A 17,383-nucleotide genomic window follows, 5' to 3' on the forward strand; every position below is an offset into this window, starting at 1 on the left:
TGATTTATTGTAGAGATGAGGTCTCGCCTGCCCAGGCGGGTCTCGAACCCGCGGGCTCAGGCAATCCACTCACCTCAGCCTCCCAAAGGCGCGGGATTACAGGCTGAGCCACCGAGCCCAGCTTGTATGTATATTTTTTAACTTGTTTGAGCTTGTACCTTATGACTTTATGCCTTTTTAAATGAGCATTATAGGATGATCGTTTCCTAGGTTATTATAAATTCTTTTAAAATATAATTTTTGTTGGCTAAAATATGTGGGTTATATTTTTTAAGTTTTCCCTTATTGTTGGACAAGTAGTATTTTTGGAAATGATTGTTTCTGTTATGAATAATGCAGTAACCTTTAATGTGAACTTTTTCCTGTGTTTTTTTTTTTCTTTCTTTCTTTCTTTTTTTTTTTGAGTTGGAGTCTCACTCTGTCACCCAGACTGGAATGCGGTGGCACACACTCATGGCCACTGCAGCGCTGACGTGCTGGTGATCCTTCCGCCTCAGCCTTTCAAGTAGCTGGAATTACAGGCATGTGCCATTATGCTTGGCTGTTTTTCCTGTGTTTTGGATCACTTCCTTAGAATAGAGAGATGACTATAGAACTAAAATTAATGTATGTGAAGAGGTTTAAGATTTCTGATATATATCTTCAAATTGCTTTTCATAAAGGCATATAGCTGCCATTATTGATATTTTATAAATAAAGAAATTGAGGTTTGGAAAAATTAAATTACTTGTCCAGGGTCACATAACTGGAAAGTGCTAACCACACTGGGATTGAAACCCCAGTTTCTTTCCCCTATAACAGTGTTTCAAGTGTATTCCCTGGTATGTTAGTAGATAATGCAGGGGGAAAAGGGCTTACACACAAAAAAAATTGAAGAATGTCAAATTAAATCTTTTAAGAAATCCCCAGAGCCTTGCACACCTCCATGAAGACCATAGAATACTGGGGAACACTCTGGGGTGTGATTCCCAACTCCAGGCTGCATTATCATGATGAAAGCAGACTTTTGACTAGAAGTTGAGTTTCATATTCTCCTGGCCCCAGTACAGAAACTGTTTGAACTCAGGGCCTGTAAAGTCTAACATTAGTCCCTTCAGTTAAAATTATATGACCTAAGAGGAACAGTGTAGTAATGTAATTAAATTCTTACTAAATTCAGCCCCTTGATATTTTGTACATTTTTTGAAAATATAAAAATAACATGAACTGAGCTAATAATCACTTAAAAATTATCTTAAAAAAATGTATTTTAGAATAATCATAGATTCACAGGAGTTGCAAAAAACATGTATAGGGTAGTCCCATGCAACCTTCACCCCCAGTGGTAACATCTAACATAACTATTCTATTATACAATATCAAAACCAGGAGGCTAACAATACATTCCATAGAGTTGATTCTGGTTTTGCCAGTCTTACAGGCATTCAAGTGTGTGTGTGTGTGTGTGTGTGTGTGTGTGTGTGTGTGCGCGCGCGTGCATATTGTTCTATGCAATCTTATCTCTTTTATAGATGTATGCAACTACAACCACAATCAAGATACAGAACTATTCAATCACTGTACGACTCCCTCATATTATCCCCTTGTAGCTGTGTCTACCTCTCTCTTGCCAATAACAACTATTTTTTAAAAAATGAACAGTGTATATCTTAGGGGACAGAGTCAACCCCACTTCACATTTCCCATCTGTTTCTGTAGGACTTTATGTTAATAACTGATTAAGTTTCAAATGTTGTTTGGTAGACAGTATTTACTAGAATAGGAAAGTTAGCCAGTCTAGTTTAAGAAGAATTTTAACACTGAAGAAGACTGGTCTTGACTCCTAGTTTAGGGGTGACTTTAAGCAAAATGGAGAAGTCCCCTGTGTGCTCGAATCCCTTTTCCCACAGCCCTCTGCTCCCTCACTGCACTTGCCTACCCTTTCTGCACCCACTTCAGAAATCTCAAGTGACTTAGGGTTGACAGGATGACAGCCAAATCTAACTCTTAGCTTCTACACTGCCCATCACACTGTAGGTAAGCTTCCAGGAGTCGTTTTTAACCCACTTGATCTGCCAGGTTTCCTTAGTTGATTGTGTCTAGTCTTTGTGTTCAGACTCCTTGGGTTGACCTCTCCCCTCAGCCTTGTCTTGTACTTCTCTTGTAGGTCAATTGCTTACACACAAAAATAGGACAGATACCTTGGGCCTCATACCTGGAGGCAGTCACAGGATGGTAGGGCACTGCACCCTGCTCCTCTTTTCGACCTTTCATCTATTTGTTTGGAGCCTTGTAGTCCCAAATTTCATAGCCGTTATTAATCTGAGCTATAGATTTTAATTAATCTGAGTCATGGAGTTTAATGTGCTTCCCTTACAGAAATGATTATATTTAGAGCGATTAAAGCCTTAATTCAAATGAAATCAGGATGAAATTCACATGATAAGAATATCTACCTGGTGGTTCTTTCAGGTCATTTTGTCCAGATGTATAGGATTGTCACTGAATCCTAATCCTAATGCTCTTACCTGGGGCATACCATTTCCCCAGTTGGTCAGTTAAGGATTTTTTAATACAGGACTTGAAATGATAAGAACTTCAGTTTACTTAGAATCCTGAAAACCTGTGAAAATCTTAAAATCGATTAGAATGTGCTCTGTTTTGGAACACAAGATTAATTTGTGGATATATAGCTATAAACAAATGGCTGAAAACCAAACAGTATAGCTGTTTACAGTGAGTTTTTCAGTTATCTAGTATCATAGAAAAGTTAATTTAATACAAATTAATCCCAATTAATCCTCTAAGCATGGCCTTATTTAATAATTCTGATAGAAATACTTAATATTAATGCTTTTGTAAAGCATGCTGAATATATCATTTTTTTAACTTGATGACCGAGGCTCAGTATATTGAACTAAATTAGTATCCTATGTTACAATACTGTGATTTTGAAGTGTATGGATTATCTGTTTCAACAGCAGATGCACCCTGTGTTGCCTATTTTTTAAAATTTTGCTTGTTTTATTTATCTGTCTCTTCCCTACTTCCCAGAAGCTGTCATTCCTTTCTTGCTGCCCTTTGGATTTCTGTTCTGTCTCTTTCCATTGCACAAACATAATATGTATATTGCTTTTAGTCATTTGGACTTAGGATCAGGCAACCAAATTTATTGGAGTTGTATGTATAATACAAGTACTTGAAGTTTATTCCCTGGATATTTCTTCTCTGAGTAAAGTGTATGAATTTCAGACTTTTGGGGCCTTGATTTGGGTTTCCCATATCCTTTTAAACTTTCTTGCTACATGACTTCCCTCCTCTGATTTTTTTAATAACTGAGATTTCCAGATAAATATCCTCGGAATAGTTGAGATATTAATGTAATAAAATTATTTATTGCATTCAACAAATATTTACTGAGTGCCTAGGAAACACTTTCTAGGTGCTTAGAATTTACCATTGAGCAAGACAGAAGATCCTTGCTTCCATAGAACTTACATCCTAACAAAGGACATAGATAATAAACAATAAACATAATTTACAAATAAATTGCATATTATGTATGAGGGTAATACATATTATAGAAGAAAAAAAAATCAAATAGAACCCAGTAAGAGATCAGAAGTACTAGTGGGTGAAGACTGTGATATTAAATAGGGTGGTCAGAATAGGATTCACTGGAAAAGTGATTTAAGCAAAGAGATGAGGGCATTTAACCTATGTTTAGGGTGAGAATTCCTGGCAAGAGGAACAGTCAATGCAAAGGTCATGATGTTGGTACATATATAGATTGTTTGAGGGACAGTAAGGAAGCTATTTGTGGCCAGAGTGAAGTGAGCAAGGGAAAGAATAGGAGAAGAAGTCAGACAGAGAAAGAGGGCAGAACAAGTAGGGACTTGACAACTGTTATAAGGGTCTTGGCTTTTACTCTGAGTGAAATAGGGATCCGTGAAGTGTTTTGAGCAGAGGAATGGCATAACCTGACTTACTTTTAAAAAAGATCACTATGGTTGCAATGTTGAAAAGATCCTTGGGGAGAGTGACAATGGTGAAAGAAAGGAGACCTATTAGGAAGCTATTACAGCAATCTAGGTGAAAGGTAATGGTGACTTGGACCAGGTGAAATCAGTGAAGATAATGAGAAGCAGGAGGATAAATTTTAGAGATAGAACCAATAGGACTTTCTCATTAATTAAATATAGGAGTGTGTGGGGAAGAAGAGTCAAGGATAATTCTAAGGGTTCTGGACTTAGTAATTGGAAGGATAGTGGAGTCATCTGTTATGATAGGGAAGGTTGAGCTAAGGCATATCTGGAGGAAAAGAGAAGGAGTTCAATTTTGGATATGTTGGGTTTTAGGTATCTACTAGACAATCAGTTGGAGATGTTAAGTAGAAAATTGGATATATGACTCTGGAGTTTGGGAGAAAATCTGAGCTGGAGATATACATTTGGGAATCATTAATACATACATGGCATTTAAAACCATGAGATTGGAGAATACCAAGGATGTAAGTGTTGAAAGAGAAGCATTCAGGAGGAAGGGGAGTAACTAGCAAAAGAAGCCGTGTGAGAGTGCCCAGTGGGGTAGGAGGAATAAAAAAGGAGTGTGCAATGTGTCTTGAAAGGCAATTGAAGATGTTTTCAAATAGTCAGATAGATTGTGTCATGTTGACAAAACATCAAGAAGAAGAAAGACCTCAATCTGAGGTTTGAAGTTTATTTTTTTATAGTGATTGACTAACAGGTCTAATTTTCCAGCCTGATTGGCAGTTGGCCTGGTTGTAGACTGCCGAGTCTTTGAATGGTCTTATGAGAAAGCTGGCAGTATTAAAAACAGAAAGAAAAGATCTCACACACAAGGCTCAGGGCGAATAAGATCATTCAACTAGAGTGTAGGTAAATGGGGAAGTCCAGGTAAGGAAAGTTGAAAAATCAAGGTTATAGAGGTGCAAACAGCAAAAGGGAGGATAACATGGATATAATTATGAAATCATGGAGTGTTATTTTTCCATAACAGATGGGTAAAAGAACAGGGAATCAACATCACCGTGATAAATACTGAACAGCAAGGAGGCAAACTATCACAGCTGAGGCATGCGAACTGCTGTGAAACTCAGAAGTGATATTATCAATAAAGCCAGAGTTGGCAAGTGATTAACAAATAAACAACATATGGCTCATTGGTTGCCATGTCCCTGGAAACATAGCCTCTTAGGATATGCCTCTGCAAATGAGTTTCTAGTTTGTGTATATTTGTGGCAGTTGTGACATTGTAACTACCTAGTTTACCTAAGCAAAACTGCTACCAAAATGATAACTATAGACTTCTGGTTCTGGACTAGATGGAGTGGATTCAGTTTCCTCTATTCCTCCCACTAAGTACACCTATAAACCCCAGACATTATATGTAAACAAACAGAAAAGATTCTAAAAGTTAGAGATAAACAGGCAGACTAACATGGGACCTTTCTCAATGAACTCACAATGGTGAGTTTCATGAGTTTTCTTTTTATCTCTTATGTCCCAGGCGGGGTGCTGGAGAAGATAGCAACCCAGAAATACCACTGGGAAGAGATCTCTCCCCCCAAAAAACAACTCTAAGAAAACCCTAATCTCTGTAGACACAGGACAAAGAAAGGGAAAGCCTAGAGAAGTAGAAAACTTTTAGACAATATCTGCTCTACTCTAACCAAACACCACAGAAAAAAGTCACAGGCTTACTTCCACCACCATCAGTAAAGACCAGGTGAAGAGGCTTATTTTCCATCCTTGCCTCGTTGTAATGAAGCAGCTCTTCCCTCCCTTCCCTCTTAGATTTTAAGGCAGTCATTATAAAAATAATTAAATGAACAATTATGAACACATTTAGAACATATGAAAAAAACCCAAAATGTCTAAGCAAAGAATAGAAAGACTTAGGAAAAAAATAAAGAAGAAAGAAATGGAAATTTTAGAAGTGAAAAATACAATAACTGAAATAAAAATGTCAGTGGATTGCTCAACAATGGAATGGAGAGGACAGAGGAAAGAATCAATGAATTTGAAGATATGACAGCAGAAATTACCCAGATTGAATAACAGAGAGAAAATCAACTGAAAAACAAATTAACAGAGCCAAGATCTAACATTCATGTATTTTTGATCCTGGAAGGAGAGAACAAAGATAGTGGTGCTGAAAAAGTACTAAAAGAAATAATGGTTGAAAATTTTCCAAATTTGACAAATAAATAAAATTCAAGAAGCTGAGAGAATCCTAAATGTGAAAACCCAAAGAAATTCATACAAAGAAAACTAAACACAAAGAAAAAGTACTTAAAAGACACAAGAGAGAAATGATTCCTTACCTTCTTGGGGAAGAACAACTAGCATGACAGTGGTTTTCTCATTAGAAATTATGGCACCCAGAATGAAGTGGAACAGCATTTTTCACATGTATAAAGAAAAGTATTGTCAATCTAGCATTCTATACCCAGTAAAAAATATCCTCCAGGAATGAAGGGGAAACCAAGTTGTTCCCAAATGAAGGAAAACAAAGAGGTTTTGTCATTAGTAGTTCTACCCAAAAATAATGATTAAAGAAGTTCCTGAATCAGAAAGGAAATAAAAAAAGAAAACATTTTTGAATATTAGAAAGAAAGAAGGAGCAATGGAAAGAATAATGGCACAGGAGAAAGAAGATTGAATTAAAGCAGCATAACTTGCAAAAGAGAAAGGCATGAAGAGATCAGTGGGTACTAGGATGATAACTCTCAAGGCAAGTGCCCTCCTGTTTCCACTATCCTTGAAGAAAACATGCTGCTGCTTCCTGTACGACAGAATTCCATCTTTTTAAATGGCCCCCAATAATGTTCTTGTACCACCAACTGGTATACAAGAATGATGTTAAGTGGTAAGCACATACAGCCTTTTCTGTTTCCTATCTTATATCCAGCAGTCCTTCTTCTCCAATAATCCAGCCGACCCACATTCATGATCACCTCCTGAGATATAGACTGCCCTTACCCTGGTCCCCACTGTTTCTTCTGCCAGACTGCAAGGAGGGTCACATCTTTATCACTTAAAACAGCACTATGTATAGATTTCAGAAAGTGGCTGAAGAAGAGTTCTTAGATCAAAGGCATTTTTTCTACTCAGCCTTCATTCTCATTGCCTCTTTACCTGAGAATTAATATATTTTGGAATCTCAGAGACTGAGCTTGTCTGTATGAAGAGGACTTCTGTCTAGGATTGGGCCTCTTTTTGTCCCCCATTAGAGATGGAGGAGAGGAAAGGAAGAGGTAGCCACCAATGGCCACATCCAGCTTGTGAGTGATGACTATGTTTCCCTTGTTTCAGCCTCTCATACCTTACATTTGGCCCATATCACTGTTTACTACAAGGTTATAGATAAGAATCACATAGTATAAGTTGGAGAGTGAACATCTTTGCATGTACATGGATCTACTGTCTTAGCTGATGTGCAGAGAAAAAGTGGGGAGTGAGACAAATGATAAAACACTGGCTCTGGACTTGAGAGGCCTGTGCTTTGAGTGATTAGGGAATATACAATCATGTAATAATATGCCATGAGACCATGGAGGCTAGCGTGCTGTTTTCAGAGTTGAGTAATAAATGTCAGTGATGCCTTCTAGTTATTAGAGAAGGAAAGGCTTTAACTTATTTTTTGAAACTAAGATTTCCAAAATGATAGCCTGTTATGTTTCTAACTGAATGAACCAATCTGTTGAAGAAATCCTGGCAGAATATGAAGTCTTCCAATCCCAGCTTCTCGCTTTCCCCCACTGCTTTCTTCAATAGTGGACACCCTCTTCTTCACCATCATTTCACCATACTGCCACTTTCCTTGTCTTGAGGCATGCAGAAACAAGGAAATAATTTTCAAAAGGATCCTTTATGAAACCTTTGTGTGTTGCATCCTAATCCTTAATCTTACATTGAGCAATGTGCTACACTGGGGCTTGTTCCTTAGAAGGGGACTGTCCATGACATTATAGAAATTTCCTGGGAGGTAGACATCGAACAGATAGAGAGGTATTTAATATAATTTTCATATGTGTGATGAAAAACCAGATCAGGCTATGAGAACGTAAACAAGGGATCCCGAGTCTGGGAGATCAGATAAGATTTCCTCAGAGTAGGTGGCATGAACTCAGCAAATGGTAGGAGAAGTAGACAGGAGAACAACTGAGGGTTATATGTTTGCGATACCTTTTGATTATCACCTCATCCAGATGATTAGTTCCCTACTTTTGAGAAGTCCCCATTTAGCCAGGAACACATTTATGAATTGTGAATTAATTATTTTGACTCAGTGATACATGGATTAGTTTTCAATGTCTAATAGGTATGTCTTTTGAAGGAATTTGTTATAAATAATGTTGACTTTTACAGTTTTATGTGATGAAAATATTGTCTAATTTGTCCTTTTTTGAGATCTACGTATTGATATTGTTACATAGTTTCAAGTGCATACATACTCATATTTCCTTTTTTGGTATTTTTTGGTTATACTATGAAAGAAACATTGTACACACATGAAAGGAAATACTACTATAACTTATAAAAAGTAATACTATCGTTTCATGATTCAAGTCTTTCCTGTTCACCATTAAATTCACCTTATCTCCCTATATGGCTCCTCCACAAAGTAGGTACCAGTTAAAATTTATTTACCATGTGAATAAACATGGGACCTACAGAAGTACCATCCAAAAATTCTGTAGTCCTACCAGAAGTCGATTTCCTGACTTTATTTTGTTTGGTTTTTGAATGGAAATTCAGTCAAAGGAGTATAGGTAAGATAGGCATGGCAGGTTGGAAGATGTGATCTCACTTGTCCCAATAAAAAGGCAGCAGTGTGTCCAGTCCCATGAGATGCAGCTGGGAGTCTGCAGTTCTGATGTTTGTGGAGAGGGCCTCAATTTAAGAGCATTCTATAACTGAACTCTAGAAAACAATGACCTGCCCCTTTTGTGAGGATTACTTTAGGGAGCCATATTCTTATTTGTAGACAACATCTGTGTAAGGTGCCTTTCTTCTTGGTGATGGAGACTGACAGAAAACTTTTTTTCTGTCCAGAATGCTTTTGGTTTCATGGAAGAAGCACTGGGCAGTTTGGTCAGCCTTATTAATGAGTTGGAACCAGTACTGAACATGGGCCTGAGAATTTGCCCTGGGAAGGTAAATTTCTATGAGACCATATATTAATTTTCTATAGATACCTTAGCAAAATACTACAGACTAAGTGGCTTAAACAACAAAAATTTATTGTCTAATAGTTCTGGAGGCTAGAAATCTGAAATCAAAGTGTTGGCAGAGCCATGCTTCCTCTGGAGACTCTAGAGAAAAATCCTTCCATTTCTTCCTAGCCTCTGGTGGTTGCTGGCAATGCTTGGTAGTCCTTAACTTGTAGATGCATCTCTTCAATCTCTGCCTCTGTCATTTCATGCTTGTCAAGCCTCTGTGTCTGTCTTTGTGTATCTTCTCTTCTTAGAAGGACACAAGTCATATTGGATTAGGGAAAACACCAGCTCCGTATGACCTCTTCTAAACTAATTATACCTGCAAAGATCCTATTTTCAAATAATGTCACATTCTGAGTTTCAGATGGGCATGAAACTCAGACAATAACAGAAAAACTCAGAAAAGAATCGACCTGTTCCATTTTCCTGAATTGCTTTGAAAACCTTTGTTTAATATTCTGCAAACCCAACTTTTGCTTCACCTGTCGCGAAAGAGAGAGAACCAGCTCAGTCTCTTCCCTTGTCTTTAGTGTCTCAATGTCTCTCAGATACAGAAGATCCAGATAAACTTGACCCTGGAGAGGCTAGCAGCTGAGACTAAAGAGATTATGCCTGTGCTGAGTGTGTTCTGTGGGATACTGAAGTTCTCTGTGCATGGGAGTCTGGATCCAGCCACAGCCAGTGATTTCCTCATATTTTTTAATAAGCTGAGGAACATCAGGTGTGGGAATAGCCAGCAAAGTCAACCAGAGAACCTGGAGATATTCCTCCCTACTGCTTGGACTTCTCTTCTGTTTTGGCTGCCACTATTGGGAGGTAGAGGTGGAAGAGACAGCTGAATGGGTTGTGGGTGTGTGCAGGGACTCTGCATATTGTGAGGGAACTTTCCCTGTATCTTCTCGGTTGTGAGTTCAGGAGTGGCCATGACGTAGCTGTCAGTTCTGAACCCTTCACTGTTCTCCACAGGAAGCCAGACTTGCAGAAGGTGGGGATATTCCTGGGCTGTGGTCTGACAGCCACTTTGTTTTTCATGCCACATGGGAATTAGAGTTCTTATCTTAATAGTGGGTGGATCCCTCAGAGCCCTGGAGTCAAAGCCAGTTCTCATCCCAGTCTTGTCCCACAGTCGCCTGCCTCCTTTTTCCTGTCAACATGACAGATCCCACTTGTCCTTCACCAAGGACTTCCTGGCAGATGGAGTGGCTGCTTCCATCTCCAAGATCACAGTAGTACTCATCGGTGGGTCAAACTGCTGCAGCAGGTGCAGCATGCAAGCAAGCAAATCACTGCAGATAACCAATACAAGGGTATTACAGACCGCATGGTCCATGTCTCCCCAAGGAGCAGGAAGTCCTGTCCTTCTGGCATGGTAACCTGGCCAATGTCATCAGATACTTTTCCACTCAAGCTCTCAACTTTGCCTTCCAAGATAAATACAAGCAGATCTTCCTAGGTGATGTGGACAAGAAGAGCCAATTTTGGTGCTACTTTGCAGAGAATGTGGCATCAGGTGGTGCCACTGGGGCCACATCCTTGTGTTTTGTGCACCCTCTTGATTTTACCCATACCCATTTAGCAGCTAAGGTGGGTAAAGTTGGAGCTGAAAGGGAATTCAGAGGTCTTGGTGACTGCCTGGTTAAGAGCTACAGATCTGATGGGATTAAGGGCCTGTACCAAGGCTTTAAGATGTCTGTGCAGGGTATTATCATTTACCGAGCTGCATATGTCAGTATTTATGACCCAATAGAGGGAATGTTTCCAGATCCTAAGAATATAGTACTCATGTTCTCATCAACTGGGTTATGGCACAGTAAGTCACTGCCATAGGGTTACTTCCTATCCATTTGACACTGTTCATTACCACATGATGGTGCAGTCAGGGCACAAAAGAACTGATACCATGTGCCCAGGAACACTTGACTGCTAGAGGAAGATGGCTCATGATTAAGGATGCAAAGTTTTTCCAAGAGTGCATGGTTCAGTGTTCTCAAGGGCATGGGTGGTGCATTAGTGTTTGTCTTGTATAAGGAAATAAAGAAGTACACAAATGTTATGGGGAGCCAGCCCCCCAAAAAAGATTTAGAGGGTCCCTGGAAGGTGGGGCAGCGTCGGTGAATATTCTGGAGAAATAAAGAGAAAGAAAGAGATTGGACTCTGTCTAGTGCAGAAGCCAATTCTGTAGTAGGGATAGATATTGAAAGAAAGATGGAGGGATAGATATAAAGAGAAAGAAAGAAAGTGGACAACTGTTCAGTGAATTGAGCAGAAGCCGTTTATTGGGAACAAACGTGAGTCTTTTATCCCAAATTTTCACATGTCAAATCACAAGACTTTCACGTGGGCACAAAGTCAGGTAGGTGAGGGGCGTCCCCCACCCACCAGGCGTTTCCTTAGGAATGAGGAAGGGCAACCCCAATCAAATCACAAGAGTTTACATGAACACAAAGCCAGGTGGGTGGAGGGCATCCTCACCCACCAAGCATTTTCCTTAGCATGAGGAAGGACAATCTTAAAATTATTTCACTGTTCCTTATGCTTGGTTTATGTTCCTCAAAAGCAATACAACAGTTTTAATATCATAAAATCCTAATAGTCAATAACTTCTAAAACTTATGCATACCCAACACCTAATGACTGACTTACATCCTAATACCTTTCTATTCTGTGCTAACTTTACCTGTACTATAAAAAACTCTTAATTATAGGTCAGACCAGTTCCTAAAGAATGTGGCCCAGTCCAAAATGGACGCTGGGCCCTTAGGAATGTGGCCCAGCCCAAAGTTTGTGCTGGGCCATTTCTGGTAACCCTAGATAACCATCTCATGCTGGAAACAGCTCTCTAAATGTATATACTAATTCTACAAATATATTTTTAAATCTTATAAGAAGCTTATATCACGTATAAGGCTCCCAAATGTGATCTGAGTTTGAACTGTGTTAAGTTTAAAGCCGAAACTGCAGTCTGTGAGAAACGGGAACAATGGATCCCTAGAGTCAGCCATGCCTGTCATATTCTCAGAACTTCATGCTTAGATCGTTAAAATTTCTACCAGTGGGTAATGCTAAACGACAAGGAAAGGAGGAGGGAATGGGCCTTCAGTTCCTGAACCAGCCTGGTGGTCTCAGGGTCCACAGCCTTCCTGGATCCCTAACGCTCAGGCAGGCCTCCACGGCTGGCTCCCCACAAAATGTTATTTTCCAGGTTATCTCCCTGAGAACAGGCATGTTACACTGTGTAACATAACTTGAGCATTCTTGACAGACTCGTGGCTGTCTGTCTATTGATGGCAACTATTTCCTGGTTGAAAATGGGAAGCAATAATAATCATCTGATTCGTTGTCTCTTAAAGCCTTTTCCATGATGATGATGAAGGGACTTGTTTATATTTTGTATTTCAGTCACTCCTAATAATTAACAAATTTGAAGAAATAAAAATATCGAAAATGTAAAGAAAGAAAAAAAAAGAAAGGGGGTATATCATACCCAATTAAATAAGATACTTTGCAAATTTGTAATATCCTATTATATATTTTTAGTTCAGCTGAGAAACTGAATTCTCACTTTTATTTTGTTGATGTATTTATTTGTCAAATCAGCTTTATTAAAGCAGACTGTCTTACAGTAAAGTGCACATATAGAAATTATACAACTTTGAAAGTTATTGTGGTCCTTTTGAATTCCTGGGCTCAAGCAATCTTCCTGCCTCGATCTCCCAAAGTGCTGGGATTACAGGTGTGACCCACTGTGCACAGCCAAGTTTTGCAAGATTTGACTTATATATACACATGTGAAGCCGTCACCGCAATTGAGGTAGCACACATGCCTGTCACCCCTAAGTTCTCCAGTGCCCCTTTATATTCCCTGCCTTCTGCCCTTCCTTGCCTTTTCTCACCTGTAGCAACAATCTGCTTTTGCCACTAGAGATTAGCTTGCATTTTCTAGAGTTTCATGTAAATGGAATAATTTAAGAGATGCTCTTTTGTGGACAGCTCCTTTTACTAAGCATAATTCTTTTGAGACTTACAGATGTTGTTGAACGTATCAATTCTAAGTCATACGTTGTCAATTCTAAGTAACATTCCATTGCATGGATGTCCACAATTGGTTTATCCAAACATCTGTTGATGAGCATTTGGGTTATTTCCATGTTTTGGCTAATACAAATAAAAATGTCAAATATATAATAGACAACTATACCACATAGAAGTACCAAAATAAAATATGTACATCTGAGAATTCATGCTAGTCATACTTTCCTACAGAAGCTTCTCTGGAGAGGGTTACCTGTGAACTCATTATCAGTAAGTCTTGGAAACGTTTTTAGGTCCTGATATTATGTTGCCTCTGTAACATCAGACCTGTGGTTGTTCTCTCCTGTAGATCAGACCTCTCCTCCCTCAGCTCCCATCATCATGTTTCTTCTAACAATTCTCTAGACAATATGAACACATTTTTTTTGTCTTCATGCTAGTTCCTATAAGTGTACAGTCCTCTCTTTTTTTTCTTTTGCTAATTTTCTTTAGTGTTTCAAACTTCTTGTCACTGATAACTGCATTTTCTCCTTCACTTTTTCCAGTTCGCGTCTGAAATTCATTGACAGCTGACTTGAAGATAACATTTTTAGGATTCTTGTACCTCCTAGGATCTATGGAAACATTTCTAAAGTGTTGAAAATAAAAAAAAAAAAGAAACACGACCATTTGCTGTTGTTGTTGACTGAACAAAGGGACAGTTCCATCTTTAGCTTGTTTTTCTTACTGGTTGCATTTTCTCTCCATCTTCCTGGTGGTTTCACCTGATGTGTGTCTGCTGAGGACTCCCAAGTCTGTGTCTCTAGCCTGTACCTCTGCTGACCTCTGGTTCTCCTCACAGCTCTCTTCTTATCTCTGGCTAAGATGTATGTTGTTGAAAATGCACATCTAGCTTTTGTTTGCTTACTCAGGTGTTTGTTTTTAACCCTCAATCACTTTCTATGTGAACATTTATTTAGTTTATATAGTTATAAGTATTGGGGGAAATCATTTGTGTTCCTGCTTTTACCCAAGTGCTTGACAAAGAATTCTATTAACCTCTGTCTTTCAGCCTTGCCTTCTGAGCATAGTAATAATTTGTTGTTTGATAGGAGCATCTTTTCAGCTTGTCTGCCTCCCTTTTTTGTGGGCCAAAAACTGTTTGGACAAAGCTATCGGGCAGTACTTCACTAAATTGTCTTCTGTATTGTGAATTTCACCTTTTGAGACAATTTTGAAGCCATCCTCCAGGAAAGCTACAAGCAATTTCTTGTTTGGTTTTGATTATCTTGCTTCTAGCCATGTTGGCTATCTTTAGCTGTAAAAAAAATTTGGTAACTTTCTTCAAAACTTGCCTAATTGGCTATGGATATTGTTGCAAGAGTCATAGTTTCGATATGGCTATAGGTCACCCAAGAAATAAGAGTGGGGTTCATTTGTGTCTCCACAAAGATGAAAACCCTCTATCACAAATAAGCATATAAACATATCCTATACATTTTAGAGATACTTTTGTGTGTATCACCAAATAACTATTTATGGGATGGATCTTCCAGCATCTTGAATTCATTGTGGAAAGCTTAAAAGGTGACACAGTCTTTAGTGGTTTATGTTGTTTTGATGCATGAGGTTTTTTTTGTGGTGTTGTTTTTTTTTTTGACTGGGATAAAAATGTACACACTGTCTGTGCACAGACAGTTCCAAATCTCTACTAGGTAAAATCCTAGGGGTTATTAAAGTCAGGGAGCTCAAGGCAATTGACAGAGTCAAACAAGAAATGTCATTTTAAGGTGTGACAAGATATATCTATCATTAAAATATCTTAATTTTGGTTGGTTTTATGTTATATGAACACTCACCAAAACATAAAATGAAGCTATTAATATTAATAGCCTTGTGTTTGTAAACAAGATATTTGATTTATCACATTTTCAAACAGTTCCAGTAGGATGCTGCACTAGTGTGTAGGAGCCAGTAGATTTTTTTTGTGGCCAAAAGTAGGAAAAAAAAAAAGCTTCTGTGGATTCATCAAGAAATCACACTTCCTGGCATGAATACTCAAGTGGAAGAGTGCCAGCTGTAGGTGCTGGTGACGTAAGCATAATCAGTTCTGCCAAAGAAATTGCTTACTGTCTTCACATGGCAGTGCTGATTCTGGGGATTCCCATATAACTCCAGAATACCAAAGGCTACAGTCCCTCTCTGTACAGTAAAATATGGTGTACTGGTTTTCATTAAAAAACTCGACATTGGCCAAGATGGACAACCAGAAGTCTGCTTCATATTCATGTGACAAGTCCTTTTATTTTTATTTTTTTGAAGTGGGGTCTCACTCTGTCACACAAGGTAGAGTGCGGTGTCACAATCATGGCTCACTGCAGCCTTGACCTCCTGGACTCAGGTGAACCTTCTGCTTTAGCATCCCAAGCAGCTGGGACTACAGGCATGTGCCACCATGCCTAGCTAATTTTTTTGATTTTTTGGGTTTTTTTTAAGAGACGAGGTCTCACTATATTGTCTAGGCTGGTCTGAAACTCCTGGGCTCTTGAAATCCTCCCTCCTTGGCCTCCCAAAGTGGTGGGATTACAGGCATGAGCCACTGTGCTCAGTCCACAAAGTCTGTTAAAAATTCAAGAATGCAAAACTTTTCTTCTTAAAATCTTTCAGTAAAATTGATGTTCTGGGTAGATGCTTCTCTATATCAGGTAGCTCTCCTCACATTCTCATTCAGAACTGAATGCCATCACGGGAGATAAGCACACCACCCTGAGAATCACAAATGTGGCAGTGAGAAGCAAAGGTCTTGGATTACCATTTCCATTTCCTTATGTGTGAGTCATGAATCACAGATTATGATATTGTAGAAGAGGTAGACCCAGAGCCAGGTTAAGCTTTGAGACTTCAGGCATCACTTTCAAAGAGGTTCTAAAAGAGGTTCTAAAACATTGTAGGGGTGAAAGAAACTTTCCTTTTCTGAAGGTTCAGTCTCTGGAATGAACGTGATGGTAGACAGGAGAGAAGGCATGCAAATGTATTACGTGTATGTGCATGGGAGTCATGCAAAGTCTGAAACTCAAAGAAGGACCAGATGGTTGAAGCTTAAATACCCTCTTCATAGGGGAGAGTGAAGTGGGGGATGTAAACAATTTTAGAGGAAGATTAAAAGATTTTAGGGGAGATGACTGGGCCTGAAGAACAGACAAGAGCCTGGGATAAAGTTTGTGGTGTCAGCTCTCGTCTTCTTGCCATATGCATCAATTTCACCTGGTTGATGAGATATGTGAGTAGGCGATTCACAACAATTAAGTATCTTTTGGAAGATCCAGCCTTTAGGCAGAGAAGGGAACTTCGGAGAAAGCCCTTCCCTGCATTTGCTGCTCCCTAAGTGTTTTCAGTTTAAAGTCCAAAGGGGCATATTTTGGGGTATCATATTTTGAGCCCCAACAACATCAACAGAAATAAGAGAAGGAGAAAATTGGGCTTACCTAGGTTTCTCAGATAAATATAGGATATCCACTTAAATTTGAATTGCAAATACATGATGAATAATTTTTTTTTTTTTAGTTGGGGCCTCACTCTGTCGCCCAGGCTAGAGTACAGTGGCATGCTCACGGTTACTGCAGCCTTGACCTGCTGGGCTCAGGCAACACTTCCATCTCAGCTTCCCAAGTAACTGAAACTACAGACACACGTTACCACATCCAGCTAATTTTTGATTTAGTAGAGATGAGGTCTCGCCAAGGTGCCCAGGCTGGTCTCGAATCCCTGAGCTCAGCCAATCCTCTCACCTCAGCCTCCCAAAGTGCTGGGATTATAGGCATGAGCCACCATGCCCAGCTGATAAGTAATTTTTTAATGTAAGTATATTCCATTGAAATAAATGGATTTCAGATAAATGACAATTTTTAATGTAAGTAATAATTGGGACATATTTATGTTTTAAAATTATTCATCATTTATCTGAAATTCAAATGTAAATGGGCGTCTTGTACTTGTATTTTCAAAATTTGGCAACCCTAACTTACCAGAACTCTTTATGCAAAAAATACTGTTTGGGGATCAAAGATCCTCTTTAATAAGGTTTTCAGAGGATGGGGAATAAGATGATCATGACAAACCAGGTAGCCTAACTCCCTTTTAAAGTGAGTG

The 17,383-nt window shown here is 38.9% G+C and overlaps 1 protein-coding gene and 1 pseudogene across 3 annotated transcripts in view; both read left to right on the top strand.

Annotated features, from left to right (window-relative positions):
- The window catches only part of RAPGEF4 (Rap guanine nucleotide exchange factor 4), a 337,463-nt gene that overhangs the window by 15,330 nt on the left and 304,750 nt on the right, over nucleotides 1-17,383 (top strand). The window lies entirely within an intron of this gene.
- Nucleotides 9,075-13,821, top strand: LOC110596247 (annotated as a pseudogene).

This window comes from Carlito syrichta, unplaced genomic scaffold (assembly GCF_000164805.1).
Source record: "Carlito syrichta isolate Samal-C Ts95f unplaced genomic scaffold, Tarsius_syrichta-2.0.1 Scaffold307991, whole genome shotgun sequence".
Lineage (NCBI taxonomy): Eukaryota > Metazoa > Chordata > Mammalia > Primates > Tarsiidae > Carlito > Carlito syrichta.